General features: G+C 36.0%; 1 long non-coding RNA gene across 1 annotated transcript in view; it reads left to right on the top strand.

Moving 5' to 3' along the window:
• Window positions 1-15,000, top strand: part of LOC128248864 (uncharacterized) — a 66,931-nt gene that overhangs the window by 34,081 nt on the left and 17,850 nt on the right. Inside the window, exon 2 of the long non-coding RNA XR_008264989.2 lies at window positions 7,481-7,621. This is a non-coding gene — a long non-coding RNA (uncharacterized LOC128248864). The remainder of the gene's footprint in view (window positions 1-7,480; window positions 7,622-15,000) is intronic.

Raw genomic sequence — 15,000 nt, 5'->3', positions numbered from 1 at the left:
GTCGACTTTGCCTTTCATCCTTTCAAGGCTTTGATCGGCCCGAGGCTATAGTAGAAGACATTTGCCGGAGGTGTCACGCAGTGGGACTGAACCAGTAACCATGTGTTTGGGAGGCAAGCGTCTTACCACACAGCCATGCCTGCGCTGTATATATAAGAATGAGTGGACGAACGAAAGAGAAGGGCTCCTGTAAGGGGCCTGCGACATAAGTCGTACGGAATCGAATAATATATAGAATAATATATATATATCTGTAAGCATATACATAAACATACATATTTGAATACGTACATATATACACACGTTTATATATGTATATATATACATACATACATATACATGTATATACATGTATATATATATATATATATATATATATATATATATATATATATATATATATATACATATATTATATATACACATATGTATATATATATATATATATATATATACACATGTATATACATGTATATGTATGTATATACATATATAAACGTGTGTATATATGTACGTATATAAATATGTATGTTTATGTATATGCTTACAGATATGTATGTATACGAATATCTATCTACATATGTATATACATATATATATATGTAAATACATACATACATATATATATATATATATATATATATATATATATATATATATATATATATATATATATATATATATATATATATATATATATATATATATATAGAGAGAGAGAGAGAGAGAGAGAGAGAGAGAGAGAAGATGGAATAGAAAGAAAGAAGGGAAGAAATATATATATATATGTTGTTGTTGTTGTTGCATATGTATATACGATAAACCAAAAGAGTATATCAAAGTATATTTATGTGTTTGAAATAAATATAATTATGCTCTGGAATGAATCGGCAATGGTTTAGCTAACGGTGCAGCATATTTCCGCCTCGTCAGGCTCCATGAGTTTCTCTGCTTAACCTCGCCATTGTATCCGGAGACTGCAGTCTGAAGTTACATACAAAAACGTTGCTTAACTTCAAAGTTGGTAAGCCAATCTGTATATTCGCAGCTGTTATAAATTCTCTTTCACACCATACACAACATGTAAAGAATCTATTTATATAAACATTACCATATAGACAGACAGTAATGGCAAGGAATGATGTATTGATTAGTTAAAGAACGCTAATAGCTCCCGGTAACAATATGGTGTACACTAAAAAAAATGAAATAAAATGCGTAGATTTTAAGGTGCGAAAATGTGATGGGATTATGCCAAGCAGAAGCATAAAAGTTTTAGAATAGTCCTGGTAGATTTAGAATTGCCGGAATCAGTGAATAATCTGCAGAGGTTTTAATTCGCTAGAATGGAACTCAAATCCAAAGCAGATGAATAATCGAGCCAAAATCTGTAAAACTGCAAGGCATTGTGGGAAATATAAACAGAGTGCGTCAAAAAAATATTCATCGGATTTATTATTCTTGGTAAACGTTTTAGCAGGAAGTACACAATATTCACCAGTTGAAACAATAATTCTGCAGAAAAGAACGGTAGAATAGTAGCTACATGTAGACATCATTATAACTCGCCTATATTTAATAGTGCAACATTAATGGCCGTATAAAATATGGTAGGTTTTTCTGCCGCAGGCTGTATTGCTGAACGCATCGCAGACAGTATTTTGAAAGTTATACATAAGTTACGAAAAAAGAAAAGACCCCTCCATCAACTGTTTGTGATGGTTAATTAGGGTGGTTGATGGATATAGCAGAGATGGGTGTAACCCACCCTAGATTGTTTTGATGACTTCGTGAATAATTGAAAGAATGCCGCGCTGTGTGTGTTGAGAACGTAAGTAACCGGATGTTTTCTAGTAATATTAATGTAGGTTTAGTACCGGTTAGAGAAGGGTGGACGGGGTAGCGCCGAAATGTACCGAGTTTGTAGCGATTCCCCACCAGCCGACCGTACCTGAGGTGAATGCACTGTAATACACACACACACCTTTCTCTCTCTCTCTCTCTATCAATCTATCTGTCTGTCTGTCTGTCTGTCTGTCTGTCTGTCTGTCTGTCTGTCTCTCTCTCTCTCTCTCTCTCTCTCTACTTATCTATCTGTCTGTTTGTCTCTCTCTCTCTCTCTCTCTCTCTCTCTATCAATCTATTTGTCTGTCTGTCTCTCTCTCTCTCTATCTATCTGTCTGTCTGTCTATCTATAAGTACACTCATATACAAATATATCTTCTATTCTTCTACTTGTTTCATTCATTAAACCGTGGCCATGCTGGGGCACCGCCTTGAAGAATTTTAGTTGAACAAATTGACCCCACGAATGCTTGTTATTACCAAGTTGCTGAGCACGTCGGGCGAAATGCTTTGAGGCAGTTTGCGCTTCGTTCTGAGTGGAAATCCCACCGAGGTCGACTTTGCCTTTCAACCTTTCGGAATCGATAAATTAAGTACCTTTGACATACTGGGGTCCATGTAATCGACTAGTCCTCTCTACAAAAATGGCTGCCCTTGTGTCAAACTTTGAAACCATCGGTGTTGGTGTGTTTGCGTTCCCGTAACTGGAGTTTTGCATGCGTAGCGGGCTTACAACCTTCAGCCTACGGCACCATGATATTCGTTCTTTTCAGCTATATAATACTTTCTCGATTATTCTGGCCGTGCCAAAGAGGCAAACATTTTGTAACAGTTCTACTGAGAGGCAGGGAGAGAGAGAGAGAGAGAGAGAGAGAGAGAGAGAGAGAGAGAGAGAGAGAGAGAGAGAGAGAGAGCGAAGCAGTGAGACAAAGAGAAAGATAAAAATGTAAGGAAGCTAAGAGAGAGAGAGAGAGAGTGGGGGCGGACTAAAATAACATCGTTCAGACATTTCCCATCCGAATAAAGAGAGAAAAACATGGCGGTTTTATAGCAACGCTCCACCGTACGACTAACATGGAACCATGTTTATCTGTCAAGAACGATAATTGACAAATAATTCCTTTCAAACAGAGACACTTTGAGATGCTAAAGCAAAAATATAGTTGTTTTTATTTTATATTTTATATGTCTATATTTTAACATATGAAAGTTCTTTCTCTTTTCGAATGGCAAAAATTATTTGTAGAAAAAAAAAAAAACTTTTGAATATTTTTTTTTAACCTCTTCGTTCTTAAGATGTTATTTCGTTGTCATACCAGTCGAAAATATTTCTGTTTTAACATCCATAATATAAAATACTCCAAAACAGTTTTGGTTTGGTTTCTGCAATCGTTTGCTGTTTTCATTGATATTTTTGTTGTTTTACTGCTGAAAATCTTACCGGATTCTATAGGCGAAAAATTTTTTTTGCCGTATTCTATTGGCGGCATATATATTTATATATTTATATATTTGTTTCATTTTCTTTTATTATGCTTCAGATTTTGCAGTGTTTTTCTGAGGAAAACATTTGCAATATTTATATCTGTAGTAGTTTATGAGTTTTATTTATTTTTTAAATTTTCTATTACATTCTTTGGTATAGGTATGTATTATGAAATATAATATGGTAGATTTTTAACAGATTCTGAAGAAAAAAAAAAGATTTAAAATAAATAAATAATCATAAAACACGGAGGAAAAAACTGCTGAGAGAAATAATCATATGAGGTTTTCATCTTTACTTCAAGTGTAAAATTATAGGTGTGTATGCGCATAACTACATACACTCAAAAGACACAGAATATATTCATGTCTATGTGTGTGTATGTATTATGCACACACAAACACACACATATATATATATATATAGATAGATAGATATGCACACACATATATATATATATCAATATATATATATATATATATATATATATATATATATATATATATATATATATATATATATATATATATATATATATATATATATATATTCTTTTAATCTTTTATTTGTTTCAGTCATTTGAATGCGGCCATGCTGGAGTACAGCCTTTAGTCGAGCAAATCGACCCTAGGGCTAATTATTTGTAAGCCTAGTACTATCTTTCCCTTTTGCCGAACCGCTAAGATACAGGACGTAAACATACCAGCATCGGTTGTCAAGCTATGTTGAGGGGACAAACACAGACACACAAATATATACATACACACGCGCGCGCGTACAAACACACACACTCACATACATATATATACATACATATATATACGACAGGCTTCTATCAGTTTCCGTCTGCCGAATCCACTCACAAGGCTTTGGTCGGCCCGAGGCTATAATAGAAAACACTTGCCCAAGGTGCCACGCAGTGAGACTGAACCCGGGACCATGTGGCTGGTAATCTCAATTAATGTATATGTATGTGCGTATAAATATGTATATATAAATATTTATATATATGTATATATATATATATATATATATATATATATATATATATATATATATATATATATACACATACATATGTATATACATATAGAAATATACATATATATATATATATATATATATATATATATATATATATATATATATATACATACATATATATACATATATTATATATATATAAATACCTACCTACCTACCTACATACATACATACATACATACATACATACATATGTGTATGTACTCATTATGCTGTCAAATTATGGAATTAAAATAATTCTTTTAAAATGCCATAAAATCCGGCATCCTGAGCAGATAACCAGCAGAAAGAGATGGCTTCGTTTGTGAATACATTTTTTTAGTTAAAATGACTCTTTGTCGCGAGTGGTAGGCACTGGGCAAACGTTTCATATATGCACACTTATGCATGTGTGTGTGTGTGTGTGTGTGTGTGTGTGTGAAAAAATATTAGTAATAATAATAATAATTATAGTTCGTTCTGACCCAGTTAACACACACACACACACACACACACACACACACACACACACACACACACACATTCATAAAACTTAAAAACTTAGGTACGAATATTTCTAGCTCTTTCGTCGCTAACAATGGGAAATACCAAAGAGCGACAACTCTGGACAGACTTAATTACAGCTGCAGCTTTAACTAAACCATATTCGACAACATTGACTGAGATGAGACATTAGATCTCCAGGTCGAAAGAAATTTCAGCTGTATTTAGACATAAGCAAGCTTTAGTTAAAATATATTTGTGACAATTTTCTACTTCTAAAGGCAAATTCACTGTAGTTACTGTGGACTAAAATATATATCATTATTTACATTTGACGGATATTTGTCCTCATCTTGTTTGTTGTTAACACAACGTTTCGACTGATATACCCTCCAGCCTTCGTCAGGTGTCTTGGGGAAATTTCGAACCTGGGTTCTCATTCCTAACGATGTTACTATTATTATATTATTACTATTATTAATCAGGTCGCTCTTAACCACTACGCCATATGCCCGTAGGCAATTATGGGGGGTGAATTTTAAGGCTTATAAATCTATTATTTTTCTATCCTTCCTCAATACCGGTTCCCATATGCTATTCATATCTGCACTCGGTCTGCTTAGGTGGTTGTTGTGTCCTAGCATATGTGCTGCTTCCTTTAGTTTTCGTATTTTCCAGTGTTGTTCCCTGTCTATTATTTTAACTTCATCCTACAGGGAGAGGTGGTTTCCATTTTTCCATACATGTTCAGCTATACCCGATTTATCAATGTCTCCTCGTGTCACAGCTTTGCGATGTTCTTCTACCCTTATTTTGAGGGGGCGACATGTTTCGCCTTTGTATAACCTACCACAGCTGCATGGGATGGAGTACACGCAGTTTTTGGTCATATTCTCTTCTGTTGGTGGTTTTACCCGAAGGAGATATTTGCGAAGTGTTGTATTGCTCTTGAATACTGCCCTGATGTCATATGGGCCGCATATCTTTTGTATCTTTTCGGAGAGGCCTTTCACATAGGGTAGACAGACTGTAGACAGTTTATTGGTTTCATCCTCTCTTTTCTTCATAATTGGAGTAGATAGTATGTTCTTGGGGTAGTTGTTTCTTAATAGATTGGTTCTGAGCTTGATCATTTCCTCGTGGTGGGTATCACGATCGCTACTTATATTCTTTGCTCGGTGTTTTAGGCACTGAGCAATTCCTCTCTTTACACTGTATGGATGGTGGGAATTGAAGTTAAGGTATCGTCCAGTGAAGGTTGGCTTGCGATATACGGATGTCCTGAATCCATACTCGGTGCGTGTTATTAATACGTCCAGGAATGCCAACTGATTGTTCTCTTCCTTTTTCCATGGTGAACTGTATGGATGGATTTATTGAGTTCACATGATCTAACAGCATTTGGACATCTTGCTGGTGGGGCCAGAGAATAAAGGTGTCATCAACGTATCGCAGCCATAGGGTTGGTTTTAGTGGTGTTGATCCTAAAGCCAAATTCTCGAAGTATTCCATGTATATATTGGCTATTATCGGTGATAATGGCGAACCCATAGCTAAACCGTCTTCTTGTCGATATATATCAGTGTCCATACTGAAGTAGGTAGTTTCTACACAGAAAGTCAACATTTCCATCAAGTTTGTTATTGGTATACTAGTGCGTTCTTTTAGATGGGTGTCTGTCACTAGTTTTTCTTGAATCACCGATAGTGCTTCACCAGTTGGGACTTTGGTGAATAGACTTATCACATCTAGACTCACCATCTGGTTGGATTCTTGATCCTTGATCAATTCTGTGAAGTGGGTGGAATTCTTGACGTATGATGAAACTCTCGAAAAATGCTTATCTTTATATTTCTTAAGAATGTTGAACGAATGACGTGTAATATTCTTGTTGTGTAATATTCGTATGTTCCAAACAACTGAAATTACCACTCAGATAAAAATGTTAAATTTTGGGGTTTTTTTTCTTTCGAATTTTTGTTCAGACATCCCATAAATTTATCAGAAGATCTCTTCCGGCGAAAGTAAATCCTTAACATAGCAAAAAAACAGAATCCCAAACACTGGTATTTCTCTTGAGAACCAAAAATATTTCAGCTCCCAATAATGACTGATAATCTACAAAGCCAAATTAGTTCCATGGCGGAATATTGCAAACAAATACTGAACCACATTTAGAGATGGTTTTAATTAAACGTCTTTAAGTTACCAAAACGTTTTTTTTTTTGTTTATTTATTTCACAAGTCACATACTTTTAAAATGGAAGCATAGCTGACTCTTAAAACATCATTACATCCAAAAGATTTAATGTTTATTTAAATGTTGTTTCCAATTAAATAGAAATATGTTTGCTAAACATTTTTTTTTCTCTCCTCGTAATAATGTACTTTTCAAAACGACACGATTTTCTTTTTCTGTTTCGTAAGCAATTCTTCGTTGCCGTTTCAGCGTTTGGAGTAAAATGACGATGTTTACGTGATGTATTTTCATACCTTCCATTTAATGTATCCATTTTACTTGATATATTTTTATGCATTATAACTGAAATATACTTCTCCATTTTTCTTTTTTTTCTTTTTCTTTTTTTCAAAAATACGCCTTATTCTCCGTTGCAAAAACAGTTTATCAACATGGCATACTGACAACTCTTTTCGAAAAGTAAACAAAACTATAATGTGAAAGTTTCTGGAAGAGAAATTTATGAATGGAGATGTATATCTATCCAGACAATATACAGAAATTGAAAGTTCACCAGCATCGAGGTACCATTTAATTGCATGGATTTGTATTTATATAAAATTACTTCGATTTTCTGTAAAATATTCATGATGGAACCTCGATATAGTTACTCGATCTGCTAGAAAGTCTAGCCAAATCTCCTCAACCAAATCTCATTCCGAGTTCGATTCCAGGTAGTAACCTGGAATTCGACTTTGCCCTTCATCCTTTCGGGGTTGATTAAATAAGTACCAGTTACGCACTGCAGTCGATGTAATCGACTTAATCCCTTTACCTGTCCTTGTTTTCTCCCTCTACGTTTAGCCCCTCCCCCGCCCCGTGAGCAATAATGAAATATATAGTAGAAGGCACTTACCCAAGGTGTCACGCAGTGGGACTGAACCCGGAACCATGTGATTAGGAAGCAAGCTTCTTACTACACAGCCACGAGGATATATTGTGACGGAGAATTAACAGAGTTGGAAAAAATGCCTTACGGTATTGATTTCCATTCTGTGCCTTCAAATCCCGCCGGTAGGGAGGTAACCTTTTCCCTTTCATCGTCCCGGGCTCTCGTATAAATATAATTTGTACTATTAGTAGATGCAGCAGTTATTATTAATAAATCTTAAAGTTACAAGGCCCAGGACAAAAATAAATAAATAAATAAGTGAATAAATGAATAAATAAATAAATAGATAAATAAATAGACAAATAAAACGTGTGAAGTGAGGGGAATTTGGCACCTTTTTCTAGCATGATAGCTATTAAGTTCGGTGCTGTTTCTTTTTTTTATAAATGTGAGTAAGAAGATAGATTAAAGCTTGTCAAGAGAAATATTTCAATTTCCAGCCCGTCTGGCCATAGTGTGATAAGCATATGTTTTATGGCGGTGACTTCGAGACATTTTAAGCTTTTAACAAACAGGCAGAATAATTCATAGATAGATATTGGTGAGCCACTGTGTGTGTGTGTGTGTGTGTGTGTGTGTGTGTGTGTGTGTGAATGAATAAATGTATGAGGGCTGTCTTAGAGTGTATGTATATATATAGAGTGTATATATATATATATATATATATATATATATATATATATATATATATATGTAGATAAGCACAGGCACACACAGAGAAAGATACACACACACACACACACAAATATATATATATACACATGTGAGTGGGGGGAGGGAAGGAACGTGGGGGGGGGAATGATCTAGATATACTTCAGTTTATAAATGTATCGGCTACCTTTTCTACTTTGGAGAATCCAAACAACTAGTAAGGAATATTAGTTATATATGTATGTGTATATATATATATATATATATATATATATCCCAAATGGTGACAATTTACCCATCGCACCCTGTATATATATATATATATATATATATATATATATATATATATATATATATATATATATATATACAGGGTGCGATGGGTAAATTGTCACCATTTGGGATTTTTAATTTCGCGCATGCAAATGCTTTCTTTTTTATTTTGTCAACTACACAATATAGTTGGGTCTGCACCATGACGCGATTCACTCTGCCTGAAATTAGGAAACGACATACTGGATGAAAGTGTTCTTTGTTAGAGAAGAGTGAAAACAAGGGAGGTAAGTAGCAGGACAATGTGAGTGTATGTGAGTGTGGGGATCTTAACTGATCATAGAATGAATAACGGCCAAACAGAAGTGACAGCTGAAAGGGAGAGAGAGAGAGAAAAAAATGGTTCAGATATAAGATTTTAAAACTTTTCTTTTAGAACTTTATTTAATAGACGAATTTTTGAGAACAGGACTTCGATTTAAAAAAAAACATGGCCAACCTTTCCGGACTAACCTGATAGACTTCATACTAGTAGATAATATTCTTGTAGCAATAAGAATATGCTTTTGTGAGATTTAAACAGAAAACACGCCTCAAAATAAAGTGAAGCAGAATTTTCTTCGGCGAAAATATTTTGCAGAAGATCTTGTAATCAACGAGAGAATGTATAAATGTCAAGTATGGAATCTTAATATGATACAATCATTTAAGACAGCTTAATGTCAATATCTGGATATGTGCTTATATATTGGTATGTATGATTGTACGAATATATGTATGTATGTTATATATATATAAGTATGTATGTATGTGTGTATGTATGTATGTGTGTGCGTATGTTCTGGTTTCATTTTTCGAATTCCTCACTAATGGAAAAAGACCCAGAACGAAGTCTCTTTCTTTGGCATTCAGACAATAACAATGGGGTAAGTTATACGTGTACGCACACATGTATTCACGCATCTAAGCATCTTTGCATATATATGTGTGTGTATGTATGTGGATGTTTGTATGCATACATAACTTGCATACAAATATACATACTTACCTACATATATACATACATAATACACGTGCATATATATATATGTGTGTGTGTGTGTGTGTGTGTGTGTGTGTGTGTGTGTGTGTGTGTGTGTGTGTGTAATGTATTCGCGCAGGTGTGGGTGTGTCGTAAGAAAATTGCTTCCCAACCATATATTTCTGGACCACATAGTTCCAGATACGCCCGGGGGTGAACCGCTCAGCCACCCCGTAGCCACGCGGCTCAGCAGTCGTGTTATTGCTTCTTCAGTCATCGACGAAGAGAGAGGCAAGAAGCGATAGATGTTCCCTAATTGATTGCATCGACTTACATCTCGTGGGGTCCGCCAGTACAAACGACAGGTCGTTAGCATTTGGTTCATTGACCTTTACTTGGTATCCTACAATCCACCAAACAGCGGAAGTACGCTTTGGGGGACAGTGCTTCGCACCTTGTTTTTTTACGAACTGTTAAACCCGCTCCTTCATGGTTAATTACGATATGCTTCCTGAAACCGTTTGTGAAAACAACGCCGAGATTTGTCCCACGTGAGAGCCTTTATGTGGTTGGGTGATATGCTAGAGATAGCAGCCATGTGTCAATTGACAATGTAGTCTTCGATATAAATGATGGTAAAATTACCAGGGTTGACTTAATCGAAACAACGGTGGTGCGTCAAGTGTAGACAAGCTGGGCTTATGACAGACGCTATTCCAGAAGTGACACATCGTGTGTTCACTGCGATACGTAGACGTCATAGTAAAGGCGGGGTGCGTCAGAGGAAGAAACATGAGAAAGGAGACAGTATGAGATTAAGCAATACCATTGGATGACCACAAAAGATGATTTTCTCCTCATCACGAAATGCTCTGACGAAACCCTATTCCTAGGTTCTCTTTTTAAGTAATTGTTCTATAAATAAATAAATGAATTAATAAATAGATAAATAAATAAATAAATAAAAGCCCCTGCCCCTCTCCTGTTGCATCTCCACCACACAGACAACCATTATTTAGTTTCCGCTTCAGTGATTTTATATATATATATATATATATATATAGTATGACATACGGATATATATATATACATTCATACATACATACATATATATATACATACATACATACATACATACATACATATATATATATATACACACACACTCACATATATATATATATATATATATATATATATAGTATGACATACAGATATATATATATATACATTCATACATACATACATATATATATACATACATACATACATACATTCATACATACATACATATATATATACATACATACATACATTCATACATACATACATATATATACATACATACATACATACATACATACATATATATATACACACACACACACACCCACACACATATATATATATATATATATATATATATATATATATATTTATATATACACACATACATACATACATATATATACTGTAGTTTACAGGCGTACTTGCTGCTCAAAGCATCCTTTTATCTACCCGAAAGATGTTCTGCATAAGTACCCGTGAAATAGCTTGCTGGTGTTTAAAATAACAACACATATGTATACCAATTCACACGCATGCACAAATGCACACACGCACAAATGCACACACGCATACACACACACTGACACACACACACACACACACTGACACACACACTGACACACACACACACACACACACTGACACACACACTGACACACACACACACTGACACACACACACACACACACACACTGACACACACAAGGCTCATTTATTAACGCTCCAGCATCTTCAGAAACATTCTCTACGCCGCATATGTTTTCTTTCATCACCATCATCACCATCATCATCATCGTTCATCACCACCATTACCACCGCCACCTTCACCACCATCATGATGATCATCGTTGCCTTGTTGTTGCTTTTGCTGTTCTTCTTCTTTTCTGTGTGTCTGTGTGTGTGAGGGTTGTACCCCTAATTACCCTGCCCTGTTGCCTTCTCCCGCAACACACACACAAGCGGAGGATCATTCCTTGTTTTTATGTTATTTTGTATGGTTAATGCTTAAAACCACCACCACCACCACCACCAGATTTTAGACCAAGCACGTCTATGAAATTTTGGGGTGTACGCAAATAAAGGAGCATTACATTAAAGCTGTCATCCGCATGTCATACTATATATATATACATATATATACATACTATCTATCGCCTATCTGTCTGAACGTTTTAATGCCCTCTATTGCGTTTTTGTTCCATTTATATATATATATATATATATATATATATATCGGGGGTAACCAGATCGAACCATCTCAAGTGTGACTGTCCGAAATGGTCGTGACTTCTGGGACTTGACTGATGAAAGAAAGCCAAGAATGACCCATATATATATATATATAAGGGAAGAATTCACAAAAAAAAAACAAAGGACGAAGACAGGTGGTGTAGAAAACAAACAGATGTATTAGTATAACGCTCGGGAATTGAAAAAGTCTTTAACGTTTCGAGCTTACGCTCTTCCACAGAAAGGAAAACAGCAAGAAACAAGGAGAGAAAAGAATGTGTGCAGTGGTTAGCGTATGTATGAGAGCCCAATGCGAAATAATACAAAGTAGAGAAAAATATATTGCGTTTTCATTTTCCTCTCTCTCTCTCTCTCTCTCTCTCTCTCTCTCTCTCTCTCTCTCTCTCTCTCTCTCTCTATCTCTCTCTCTCTCTCTCTCTCTCTCTCTCTCTCCACACACACACATATTGTTGGAAGGCATGATGCTGTGGAATTGTCTGAGATTAAATCCCTTCGTAGTTTGGTTCTGTTAAAAACACGATATATACCAGAGCAAGACAAACATCGTCGCTGCAGTGACTCATGAGAACGACAGACGCGTTTCGTATTTCTGGAGGCTTGTCACTGCCATGTCACCCGAGCGTCACCTGATTAAATGACATTTAAGCAATGGATTAAAATAACCATCCGTGTATCATGCTAAGGTCATACACGCCGTTAGATGCTATCTTGCTGATGTGGTCCTTTCCATCGTCGATTTCTTCAGAATCTAATTCGTTTTCTTTTAAATTAAATTTTGTTTATTCCAAATTTAGGTACCTGGATAGCAGTTTTGAGGAGAGGGGTTTAGTATCAGATTGATAGATTAATTTATCATCCCTGGAGGAATTAAAGGCTAAATTGATCTAAACGTGCTTTGAACTCGGAACGTAAGAGCCGGAAGAAACACCGCAAAGCATTTTTCTTCGATGCTCTACTGGTTCTGCCAATCCACCGCCCTTTTTCTGATTTAGCCACGAGGCCAGTAATTTGGGGGAGCAGGGGGTTGGTCAATACTCTCGACTAAATTGTTATTATTTTATAGTTCTCGGAGAGGCTAAAGGAAAAGTTGACATCGGTGTAATTTGAACTCGGAGCATAAAGAAGCAGAAGGTATACCGAAAGGCATTTTGTCCGACGCTCTAACGATTCCGCCAATCCTGCTTCATCTAGCACCCACCATAACAACTCTCTAGAATTGGTGTTTGTATTGTTGTTGGTGGTGGTGGTTGAGGTGGTGGTGGTAGTGGGGCTGTTGTAGTCGTTGTTTAACTCCAGATCATCTCTGGCAAAACAGGACATTTTTTTTTCCACGGTATTCTAGCCATGGCCATCATGCCATAATTTTTTTTTATTGATCTCGTTACAACCGAGAGCAACGTGTCCTTTCTCTTCTGTGATGTTAGTTGTATTTCACGGAATTTCGGTGAAACACGACTAACATCACCACCACCACCACCGTCATCTTCAGCAGCAGCGCTACTACTACTACTACTGCTGCTGCTGCTGTTACTGAAGCTACTAGTTCTACCTAACACCAACACTACCCTCACCCATATCCTCCTCCTCCTGCTCCGCCTCCTCTTCCTCCATCTGTAAGCCATCATTTCTAGCGTCTCCAATAACCTCCCAGCGGTGTCCTATGACCATTACTCCTATCTTTTATCTGATAAGAGGAAACGAAACCAACAACGCTTGCCAACTATCGATATGTGTACGTGTGTGTATATGTATGTACGTATGCGTGTGTATGTACGTATGTATGTGTGTGCATGTGTGTGTATACATATGTATATATTATATGTAAATTTGTTTGCGTCTGCCTATCTATATATACATACATACATACATATATACATACATACACACATACATACATACATACATACATATATACATACATACATACATACATACAAACATTCATACATACACACACAGATCTACACGTATGCTTATGTACGTGCGTATCTATACATATTTGTGTATGAGTGTGTGTGTGTGTGTGTGTGTGTGTGTGTGTGTGTGTGTGTGTGTGCATTATGTGTCTCTGATGTTTATCCTTACTCCTATGCCCTGGCGGTTCGTCAAAGACAGTCGATCAAAAGTTTACTAGAGAGTTAAGTTCTTCTACCGATAGGATCGAGTATACAGTATCGAAACTCCAGCATCGCCACACTCTAACAACCACACACACATACACATGTACACACATAAATATACATCGGTATGAATATATGTATATATATATATGTATATATATATATATATATATATATATATATATATATATATATATATACATATACATATATATATACGACGGGCTTCTTTCAGTTTCCGTCTACCAAATACACTCAGAAGGCTTTGGTCAGCCCAAGGCTATAGTAGAAGACACTTGCTCAAGGTTCTACACAGTGGGACTGAACCCCAAACCATGTGGTTGGGAAGCAAGCTTCTTACCACACAGCCAATATATATCTATAATATAAATTGAAGTTGGCCGACCGTTGTATTCTTTCTTCTCTTGAGGTTCACGGCCAAACGGCTGGGTGGATTCGCGTGAAATATGGCACACATGTGGAGACGGGTGCATAGATTGGAACGCGCTTTCTAACAAGACATAGCAACAGGTGTCTTTCGACTAAGGACGAATTAAATTAAGCTGGCGTGTGTGGAAATCTTGTATCCCTGCCTTGTATTCCTGCGTCTGTGAAATCTTGTATCCC

This window comes from Octopus bimaculoides, chromosome 10, assembly GCF_046866305.1.
Source record: "Octopus bimaculoides isolate indiv1 chromosome 10, ASM4686630v1, whole genome shotgun sequence".
NCBI classification, from domain to species: Eukaryota; Metazoa; Mollusca; class Cephalopoda; order Octopoda; family Octopodidae; genus Octopus; species Octopus bimaculoides.
The sequence above is the reverse complement of the archived record's forward strand: the minus strand, read 5'-3'. Positions and strand labels throughout refer to the sequence as shown.